The 10,727-nt window shown below is 47.8% G+C and overlaps 1 long non-coding RNA gene across 4 annotated transcripts; it reads right to left on the reverse strand.

The window, feature by feature from the left end:
- Nucleotides 1-416: 416 nt before the first annotated feature.
- LOC139434960 (uncharacterized) lies at nt 417-2,073 on the reverse strand. Of its 4 annotated transcripts, XR_011644241.1 has the most exons (5): nt 1,940-2,073; nt 1,643-1,795; nt 1,290-1,426; nt 671-770; nt 417-505 (listed from the first exon to the last, which is right to left on the reverse strand). It is a non-coding gene; the product is annotated as an uncharacterized lncRNA (long non-coding RNA). The 4 variants fall into 4 exon arrangements; XR_011644239.1 differs by having other exon boundaries at nt 423-770; XR_011644240.1 differs by having other exon boundaries at nt 423-770; nt 1,987-2,067.
- Between the last annotated feature and the right edge of the window lie 8,654 nt (nt 2,074-10,727).

Below are 10,727 nucleotides of genomic sequence, written 5' to 3' on the forward strand. Positions count from 1 at the left end.
CGATACGATGGACTCGTAAGAACTCAGATGCTCGATTCTGTTGCTTGGTAATACTCTTTATTGAATAGAAACCAAAGCTTTCAATTATACTTCTAGGTTCTACTAGGACTTTCCATGGAATCACTAGGATCTACTAGGTACTGCAATATACATCTCTGGCAAACAGGCATGGATGTAATGATAACACAAGACGAACCAACACCAGACAAAGGGAGAGAAGGACTAAATATACACATTAGGTAATGGGGCACAGGTGGACACAATCAGGGGCGGGAACAACAATCAGTCTATCAGGTGCCACACGGACAGGAAGTGCCGACACCTGGAGAGAGAGAGAGTATAGTAATTATCAACAGACCGATAGACAAGACACTAAAACACAACAGCTAACAGCAAACTAGCACTAAACCCTGACACCGAGAAGGGGTTCCGGATGTATGGCTTCCCTAAGGACGTAGAGCGAAGGAAGAGATGGATGGCAATGGTCAACAGACAAAACCTGTGTCTGAAAGAGGACAACAACAGCAGAAAACTCTGTCATGTAAGTAATGTTCACAGAGGTGACATGACTTATTAACATTTTAAAGGGCATCATATTTCCAAGTGTAGAGAATTATGACTCTTCAATGACATTTGAAGTGTGCAGGGGAAACTGATCAAACCTACCTACCCACAGGTACACTTTGAAGACGACCAATATATTGGCAACAAATCAGGAGGAAATTTGAGGTTGAGGCCAGATGCTGTTCCAACAGTATTTATACATCGGCCTAAACCGAAAAGGAGAAAATTCACGTCAAGGAGTATGCCTCCAGCTGTCAGGAATAATGACCACACCTATTACTGCACATCAAACATTGGTATGATATATGAAGGTAACAATGTTTCCCATGTTATATAATTCAAGGATAGACTACACTCCTAATGCAACTTTCAGATTATACAGCTTCAAAACTACCAGGGTTCAGGGATTCTCTGAAGACTCATATACCACATGTAGATAATCTACAGATTTCTTCATACTGTAACATTGCCAATAGGCGAACTTAGATGAATGTCACTATACTGTAGGAGTATAGTGTACCCTTAAATGACAATAGGTGCACATGTAAAGGCAGCATACACATATAACAGCAATTGCCTTGTTATTGTTACAGAGATTCAGGGAGATATTGAGATGGAGTTCCAAGGGAATGAAAGGGACATCACAGACAGAGAGAGTGAGACAGATGTCAGCAGACTGCCAGGGGCCAGTATGTCAGGGGCCGACAATCAAGTGGCCACCTTACCAGAGATCAGTGTGCCAGGAACCAGTCAGTCAGGGGTCAGCTATGAAGAGGCCAGTTTGCCAGGGTCAGGTGCTCCAGGGACCAGACTGCCAAGGGCCAGTTGTGACCGGGCTCACGTGGAGGATCTAATGAGGCAACTGAGAAGGGAGAGATTACTAAGAAAGAGAGCCGAGAAAAAATCTTCAACACAGACCAAATTAGAGCACTTGGGCAATCAAAAAAAGGTGGGATACGGTGGGGGAAAGACACCGTGAAAAAAGCAATACAACTAAGGTTCTGTTGTGGCACTACAGGATATAAATGAGAGAGCTGGTCTGCTGGTATTAAAATAATTTAAAAGGGGTGCACTTTACCGTCCATCAGATGAGGTTTTCACCCTTGTTCAGAACGTGGAGCAGCTGTTCCGTGTGAGGATGAGCGATTCCCTCATGGAGTCCTCAAATGCAGTGTCACAGCTGGAACAAGAAGCCATGTTGCTGGACAGCAACCTGCCCTCATGCCATGACCTGAAGAAAAAAAATCCTCTCAACATACATCAGGCTGAGGTTAAGGATTGCATCAAAGTGCATCAGGGCTGAGAGGAAGGATAAACATAAAGGGTATCTTGGCAGCAAGAGTCGGAGTAAGAAGGCAAAGAAGACCCAACAGACCTCTGCACCGAAGGTCATAACATCTAGGCCACTGCCAAACACCTTACTCGTTGCCATCGATGTACTTGGCATCTCCATTCCCGGTCCTCCGTCAGCAGCCTCCAGCCTCCTCTTCCTTCAGCAGCAGCACCCTCCTCCAGCAGCAGCCCCTCCTTCAGCAGCAGCAACAGCCATATGAGGCCAGACATATGAGGCTGAATAAAAAAAAAGTGCTAATTATTTTTTTTAAAGTGTTTATTTTGTTTAAAAATAAACATTTTGGATGCATGACCATGTTTTAGGCTCATCCTTCACTCACTGTTGTAGAGTAGCCTATTCAGTAGGCTATTATATTTTTAAGACTGAATAATACCTTTGAAGAACAATCATTAAATTAGTGTGTATATTACAATACAAAGGAATCTATCCTAGCATGCCATCAAGCATTAAAAAGTAGCGCTAGGCTAGTTGTACAGTACAGATAAGTTAACACGGAACAGTACAAAAAAAAACTAAGTACAGTCAACATGTCACATAATGAAATGTTAGTATATCCCAAAATGCAATGAAATATTTATCACAAACGCCACCTCATTTCTACTAGTGCTAGCAGTTAAGTCATATCATACAGAAAAAGCCGACTAAGGATGGCTGACATGGTCAGGTTCAGCAGATAAAAACCAAAATAACAATAAAAACACATAATCAATCTAAATCCTGCTTGTTAGTTACCCAACATCATTGATATATAAGCTGTTAGCGATTCATTACTGAAATCTTACCTTCAAATCAAAGCTGACGAAGTCGCGCTAGCTAACTAGCAGGCAATGCTAGCAAAATTGGTTGTAACAACCAAGATAAAATATAGATAATTACGCTGTGCATATACAAATGAAGACCAGTATAAGCATCATAAAGGGCCTCTGATACAATATAGACAGTTGACAATTCAAAAGAGTTAGATATTTCAGCAACTTACCTCTGGAACTAATCGACGCGCCGTAATGTAAGTGAATGAGGTCCAACGCCCAAATGACAATATTTTGAACTATTTCGATGTCCATACCCCGGAAGTAGGCGCCGCCATTTTTTACAACGGAGGTCTATGGGAGTGTCGTAACTCTTAGTAGGCTTGTTTGAGACACATTGCGGCTCGCCTCGAAAGTAGACGAGAGTAGCCGATCGCAGCCGGGGGAGGTGTCAAAAAGCTCGCCTGAAGTCGGACAGCTCCGAGTCGGCTTCTTCTTCTTCATATTCTTCTTCGCATTCTTCTTCTTCTTCTCTCGGTTTTTTGGCGGATTGCAAACAACTTTAAGGTGCATACCGCCACCTCCGGAGTCGGCTTGACTCGGTTTGCATTTATAAAGAATGCACACATGTGTTGTGTCGTTAATGTCAGATATGTACTAAGTAAATACATGTGTTCCTGCTCAAGATTAGATTCAACTTTATTGTTATTGCACAGATTACAGGTACTGAGACAACGAAATGCAGTTTAGCTTCTAACCAGGTGCAACAAGCAGTGAAGTGAAAAGTAATGTACACAATCTACAGAATAACATAGAATGAATTGAATGATGAATAAACAGTGGGGTATGAATACACTAGATATCAGCCTGTGAGCAGTATGAACAGTGTGTATGAATATGCTAAGATATATAAAGTATGAAAACGGTAAGCAGTATAGTATAAAATATATAGATATTAATTTCATGATGATAAACATTGTGGAACAATGATGAAAAATGGGAATGGATGTGGCGACGTAAAACTGACACAAATCAACAACAAACTTTTGCCAGCCAATTGGAGAGTTTCATCAGCAGCACGTGGTAAAAACCACCAATGAGCGCTCAGCTCGAGATACCAGCGAGCCGTTTCCCATCAAGCATTTCGCTTCCGCAGCTCGTGGAGAGCAACTGCGCCAACTCGCCTCGCCTCGCTCTCAAGGCTGCGGGCGTCTTTGTCCCGCGAGATTTCAAAGTCTCATGTGGGCGAGCCTCCAGAGCAAGTCGGACAAAATGACTAACCATCATGCAACGCACTAGCAAGACGTTGATCGCAACTGCGCAGGTCTGCGCAGGTCTGCGCAGGTCTTGCTTGTCTCAAACAAGCCTAGTATCTCTAGGGCTCTGCTCCGGCGTCTCCGGCGGAGACGTGAAGAGCCTCCGCCTCCGCCGATGGCTAGCACGCCAAGCTAGCCTGTCGGAGCAGGACCCCCCCATGTCCACTGACCTGCCGGCCGGCTGTCAAGACGCGGGGGCGTCCGCCGCAGAGAGTGAACCCCTCTCCGTGTCGGTCTGGGGCTCATTATCTGCGATGGCTGCAGAACCGGAATCCCGCGCCCTGGCAGGCCGAGACCCGGTGACGGCAAGACACGCGGGAACGGGACCCCACGCTTTACCGAGCTGGGGCTCCCGGTTAGACCTCACCATGGTCTCACCCGCGGAGGATGTCCCCGAGCTGGACTACGATGACTCCGAGTCGGATGAACATGAAGAGGACATCTTCATGTCATCGGCTCAGGCTGAAAAGCCTGGAGCGAGGGCTGCTCTCCCAGGCGATAGCACACCAGCTTCGCCCTGTCTGAGCATGGACCTGCAGGCCGTGTGTAAACGCGCCGCGGCCAGTCTCGACATCCCGTGGCCTGAAATGGCCAAGGAGACCTACAGGTCCCGCTACGAAGGGAAACATTTTCCCCAAGCAGCGCGGACAAAGAGGCAACTCCTTCCGGTCTTCCCGGAGATGTTGGATGAGGTGTCGGTCTCGTGGAGAGACCGGCCTTCAGCAACAAGGTCCCAATCCAGGGTGCCGCCTCCCTAGACTGTGATGGAATGGAGAAGCTCGGCCTGCTCCGCATGCCGCCCATGGAACCGCTGGTAGCGGCCCACCTCCTACCTGTCGGGTAACCCGGGAAAAGGAGGATGTGCTGGACATGCCCATCGTTCCCGAGGGAATTTTCGGCTCCGCTCTCGCCTCCATGCAAAGGAGGTGTGAGTCGAAAAAGAAGGAGGACGAGGCACTCTGCCTCCCTCGAAGGGTCCAGCCGCTGCCTTCGCAGCAGCAGTCCTTCGCAGCAGCAGTCCTTCGCAGCAGCAGTCCTTCGCAGCAGCAGTCCTTCGCCCAAGCTGCCTCGAACCCTGCTCGGTTTAAAACACCGAAGACGCAGAGGTCGCAGCCCGCCCCGAGTCCCCAGCCCAGGCTGGAGACGAGGGCGAGCTGGCCTAGAAAATCTCCGGTTCCGGCTGCAGCTCAGGCGCAGCCAACCCAGAATTTCGGCAAGCAGTCGAGGAGGAAGAAGAAGCGAGCGGCGTGACAGCCCCTCCTTCTCCCCTCTGTGACAGAGCTGGAAGTCCACGGTTCCCCAGCTCTAAATGTGTTCCCGCCGCCTCGAGAGATGCCTCAACACCATCCTCAAGTCCGCGCAAACATATGTCACACATTTGTTGATTTTTCTGTCATAAAACAATAAACAGCCCGTCAACTGTTCCCCTTCTGAGAGCAGCTACGGCATCTCTCAAAAGGCGGATTACAGGCGGGTCTGTGAAGGCACCACCGCCACGCGCATGCGCAGTGCCGGCTGGGGTTGTGAAGGCACCACCGTCATGCCCATGCGCAGTGTCGGTGGGGATTGTCGAAAAGGGGCACCACTGTGTTCAGACACTAGAGGGCCCCATAACACAACAAATAGAGACTCAGAGGGGAAGAGATGTGACATCTCCACTGGCTCTAAGGAGCATGCAGTGGAAGATGCTCACATAATCTGCTTGGGTTTTCAAGACAGTAAAGACTCCAATTCGCTGTCACCCCCCCTCGCTTCTCGGGTATTCTGCATTCGCAGGCCCGAGGTGTCACAATTCACATGCTATGTCACGTTTGTAGTTTTGTCTGTGTTGGTGTTTTTCTTGTCTTTGGGTTTCCTGTCTTATTGTGTTAAGTGTTCACCCCCGTTTCCTGCCTGTCTGCTTTCTGTCTGTTTCCCTCCCTGATTACCCGATTGTGTTCACCTGTTGGTCCTGCCAACCCTTTCTCCTGTCCCGTTGGAGGCCCCGCAGAATACTCTTCTGCCGGGGGTCCTGCCAACCCTTTCTCCTGTCCCGTTGGAGGTCCCGCCGTCTACTCCCCTGCCGGGGGTCCTGCCAGCTCTGTGTCCTGTGCCGTTGGAGGTCCCGCCGTCTACTCCCCTGCCGGGGGTCCTGCCAACCCTGTGTCCTGTCCCGTTGGAGGTCCGGCCGTCTACTCCCCTGCCGGGGGTCCTGCCAGCTCTGTGTCCTGTGCCGTTGGAGGTCCCGCCGTCTACTCCCCTGCCGGGGGTCCTGCCAACCCTGTGTCCTGTGCCGTTGGAGGTCCCGCCGTCTACTCCCCTGCCGGGGGTCCTGCCAACCCTGTGTCCTGTCCCGTTGGAGGTCCCGCCGTCTACTCCCCTGCCGGGGGTCCTGCCAGCTCTGTGTCCTGTGCCGTTGGAGGTCCCGCCGTCTACTCCCCTGCCGGGGGTCCTGCCAGCTCTGTGTCCTGTGCCGTTGGAGGTCCCGCCGTCTACTCCCCTGCCCGGGGTCCTGCCAACCCTGTGTCCTGTCCCGTTGGAGGTCCCGCAGAATACTCTTCAATCAATCAATCAATGTTTATTTATATAGCCCAATATCACAAATGTTACATTTGTCTCAGTGGTCTTCACAGTGTGTACAGAATATCAGTATGACAATACGACACCCTCTGTCCTTAGACCCTCACATCGTACAAGGAAAAACTTCCAAAGAAAACCCAGTTTTAAAGGGAAAAAATGGGAGAAACCTCAGGGAGAGCAACAGAGGAGGGATCCCTCTCCCAGGACGGACAGACGTGCAATAGATGCCGTGTGTAAATTGAAAAGATAATACATTTGCAACATAGGTAGTCCAAATGTTTGGAAATGCATGTGTGTATAATAGGAAGATGAATCCACGAGGATATCCATCCAGGACCTACTCTTCTGCCGGGGGTCCTGCCAACCCTTTCTCCTGTCCCGTTGGAGGTCCCGCCGTCTACTCCCCTGCCGGGGGTCCTGCCAGCTCTGTGTCCTGTGCCGTTGGAGGTTCCGCCGTCCTGCCAACCCTGTGTCCGGTGCCGTTGGAGGTCCCGCAGAATACTCCCCAGCCGGGGGTCCTGCCAATCCTGTGTCCTGTGTCGTTGGAGGTCCCGCCGTCTACTCCCCTGCCGGGGGTCCTGCCAACCTTTTCTCCTGTCCCGTGGGAGGTCCCGCAGAAGACTCTTCTGCCGGGGGTCCTGCCAACCCTATATCCCGTGCCGTTGGAGGTTCTACCGGGGTCCCTGCCAGCCCCATGCCCATCACCGGTCTCGCCGGGGTTCCTGGTCCTTTTCCGTGGGGGATCCTGCCGAAGCCTGTCCGACCGGCTCCGGTTTCTGTCCGGCCGACACCGGGTCCTGCCCGATCTCCGGAACTGGCCCATCAGCGCTTTCCTGCCCGGCCTCCTGATCCTGTCCGGTCGACACCGGCTCGAGCCCGGCCCCCTGAGAGCCGCGGTCTTCGCCCTCGAGCCCGGCTCCCTGAGAGCCGCGGTCTTCGCCCTCGAGCCCGGCCCCCTGAGAGCCGCGGTCTTCGCCCTCGAGCCCGGCCCCCGGAGAGCCCGGCCCCCGGAGAGCCGCGGTCTTCGCCCTCGAGCCCGGCCCCCTGAGAGCCGCGGTCTTTGCCCTCGTGCCCGGCCCCCTGAGAGCTGCGGTCTTCGCCCTCGGGCCCGACCCCCTGACTCTTCCTGCCGTTGCCTTCGCCCTCGGACCCGGGTCCCTGACTCTTCCTGCCGCTGCCTTCGGTCCTCCATGGTCCCCACCTTGGACTCTGTTTTGACCCCGGGCCGTCCGCCCGAGACCCCTTCCTGGTTCTCGGCCTTGTCCCCGGGCATTCCGCCCGAATCCCCCTTTTTGGACTGTACCTTGCCCCTCGGGCCGTCCGCCCGTGACCCCTTCCTGGGCCTCCGCTGTGTTCCTGGGCTGTCAGCCCAAGACCCGTCCTCCGGACCCCCTCCGGAGGACTTTTTTTTTTTTTTTTTTTTAGGGACGTCTGGAATCCGTCCCTTGAGGGGGGGGTTCTGTCACAATTCACATGCTATGTCACGTTTGTAGTTTTGTCTGTGTTGGTGTTTTTCTTGTCTTTGGGTTTCCTGTCTTATTGTGTTAAGTGTTCACCCCCGTTTCCTGCCTGTCTGCTTTCTGTCTGTTTCCCTCCCTGTTCACCTGTTGTCCTTGTGTTTCTCCTCCCCTGCCCGGCTGTTTCTCGTTGTCATGATTACCCCTTCTTGTATTTAGTCTTGTCTCTTTCTGTGTTCAGTGTTGGGTCATTGTTTGTTGGTGACGGAGTTCACTGGAGAGTGTTCTGTTCTGTATTTGTCATTTATCCTTGGAATAAAGGGTTTCTCAAGAGTTATCTGCATTTGGGTCCTGCTTCCTTCACTCATCCGTGACACGAGGAGAGTCAGCCCATATTCTGGAGAGAGAGATTCTCTCACTCCTAGAAAATAGGGCTATATCTATTGTACCCGCCGAGCAGAGTCAGGGCGGCTTCTATTCCAAGTACTTCCTCGTTCCCAAACGGGGAGGGAACGGAATTCGGCCAATACTTGATTTGAGGGCTCTGAACAAATATCTAAAAAGATATAAGTTCAGAATGCTCACTCACACATCTCTCTGAAATGGAACGAAACCACGCCAGACTATCCAAAACTGGAATCGAACGCCCCCCCCAGAACTACACACTACACTAATGTGTTTCGCAAAATGTTCTATGGGACGTCTCTACTGAACGTTTTCGTTTTTCCCACAATTAGAAGTTGCCAGTATTAAACACATTGGTGTTATCAAATGTAAAACATATAATTAATAAATGGGTGAAAATCGCTGTCCATAATGCCAGCATCAATATATAGCATTAATATATACCCACATGACAGCTCATTGATACTTTGTAATTCTACTCCACTACAATTCAGAGGTTAACCTGGTATTTTTACTCCACTACACTTATTTGAGTTACTTTGCAGATTCTGATTAATGATGTGAAATATAAACAACCCTTAAATCAGACTTTAGTTACACCTGAGTAAAATTCAGGGAAGGTGATTGTCAAGTGCCAACAATCAGGAGAGATATTTGATAGTTGGTGCTTGAGAAGACTAAACATGTATCTGCAATTGACATGAATGGAAACCAGTAATAAAGTATATTAATTACTCGTTATTCTCTACTAATAGTTAATTAAAGACTATATATCATGGCTATTTTGCACATCCTTTTCAAGATTTTAAAGGTTTATTGACATATCATATACACAACTACGGTGTAGTTATGCAATGAATGAAAAACTTGGGTCACAGGTTCCTCAACAGTGCATTACAAGACATCGATCAATATGTGTGTACCTCCTCCATTAAACTGTCATATTCTGCACATTTCTTATTCTATCTACATACATAAGAGTATAATCCATATGTATAATTTTTGTTAAAATAAGTGCTTCAACATAGTTAATGAAAGCAATATATTAGACGTTAATTACTTTGTCAGGCTTAATATATATCTGTAGATAGATACCCCCAACGTGTTTTTCTTATTTAAAAGAAGACCTTAATCTGTTAATGTTTAAATAAAGGTTAATTCGTTTTTCTGTTTTGCACCTCCTCCTATTAATATCTTTGTATATCCTGCACTAAACTGTTTTATTGTAGAGATCACTTATAGTATCTTCTTGATTTTTTATATTCTATATTTCTATCACAGACCTTCTACTTTCCCCCTATGAAAGTATATGTACTCTAAATATTTTTTTAATCAAATATAACACATAAAAACAATAATTCAATAACGTGCTTTAACCACTAGGCGGTGCACACAAGGTACACACAGCCATAATAACTTTGTATTATTAGTGTAGGACACTGTATGTGTCATCTGAAGATGTGTAGTTTTATTCATGCTTTCACATAATTTTACAGCATATTGCTATACTATTTCAGACTCAGTATTTACATTCTTACATTCAAAATTCAATCCAATTCAAATCAGTAATATCTTTAAAAATTACAAGTCCTTTTATATCAGCTGTGCACCGTTATGGTGTAAATATAACCTATCTATGAATTATATCAAATGTAAAAGTCAGCCGAATTAGTGTTGATACTGCAAGGATGTCTTTTAATTGTTGATATATTTATGATCCATGTCAAGTATTCAGTTTCGGCGGCATTTCTTCAGTTTTTCCAAAGGTCTTCTCATCAGGGCTCTATAAATAAAGAACTACGGCAGATCTGTAATATGTAATGCAGCCGAACCGTGTATTACAATGCCGTTATGTGATGACTTTCAACGAGAAAAGCAAGAGCACTCGGAATTAAGTATTTTATTCTTTTAAAATGTTTTCCGGATTTCATATAATATAAACACCAAATCCCAGCATGCTTTGCGGCTAAAACATCCAATCAGCGTAGCTGAGGATCTTGGGTAATCGCTCGAAATGCCTACGTCTGTTTCCGGTTATTTTTATTTTGAAATTCAGTTCCTGACGAACGCCAAAAAAGCCAGAGATTATGGAATTAAACCAATAAATAAAAGCAAGGATAATTGTGTGTTATTGGTGAGTAAATACCAGTGTGTTATTTTGAAAAGAATAACAAATAATAAAGACCTAAATGAATATTTGGGATGTTCTTGCCTTTAGATTCTCCCAATAAGTCCAAGTACAGAGGGTGACTTTGCTGTGAAAAAACACATTTCCACCAAAAAAACGTTAGCATTCATGAAGTAATCTTCGTCATAACTAGCA

This window comes from Pseudochaenichthys georgianus, chromosome 13 (genome assembly GCF_902827115.2).
Source record: "Pseudochaenichthys georgianus chromosome 13, fPseGeo1.2, whole genome shotgun sequence".
NCBI lineage: Eukaryota > Metazoa > Chordata > Actinopteri > Perciformes > Channichthyidae > Pseudochaenichthys > Pseudochaenichthys georgianus.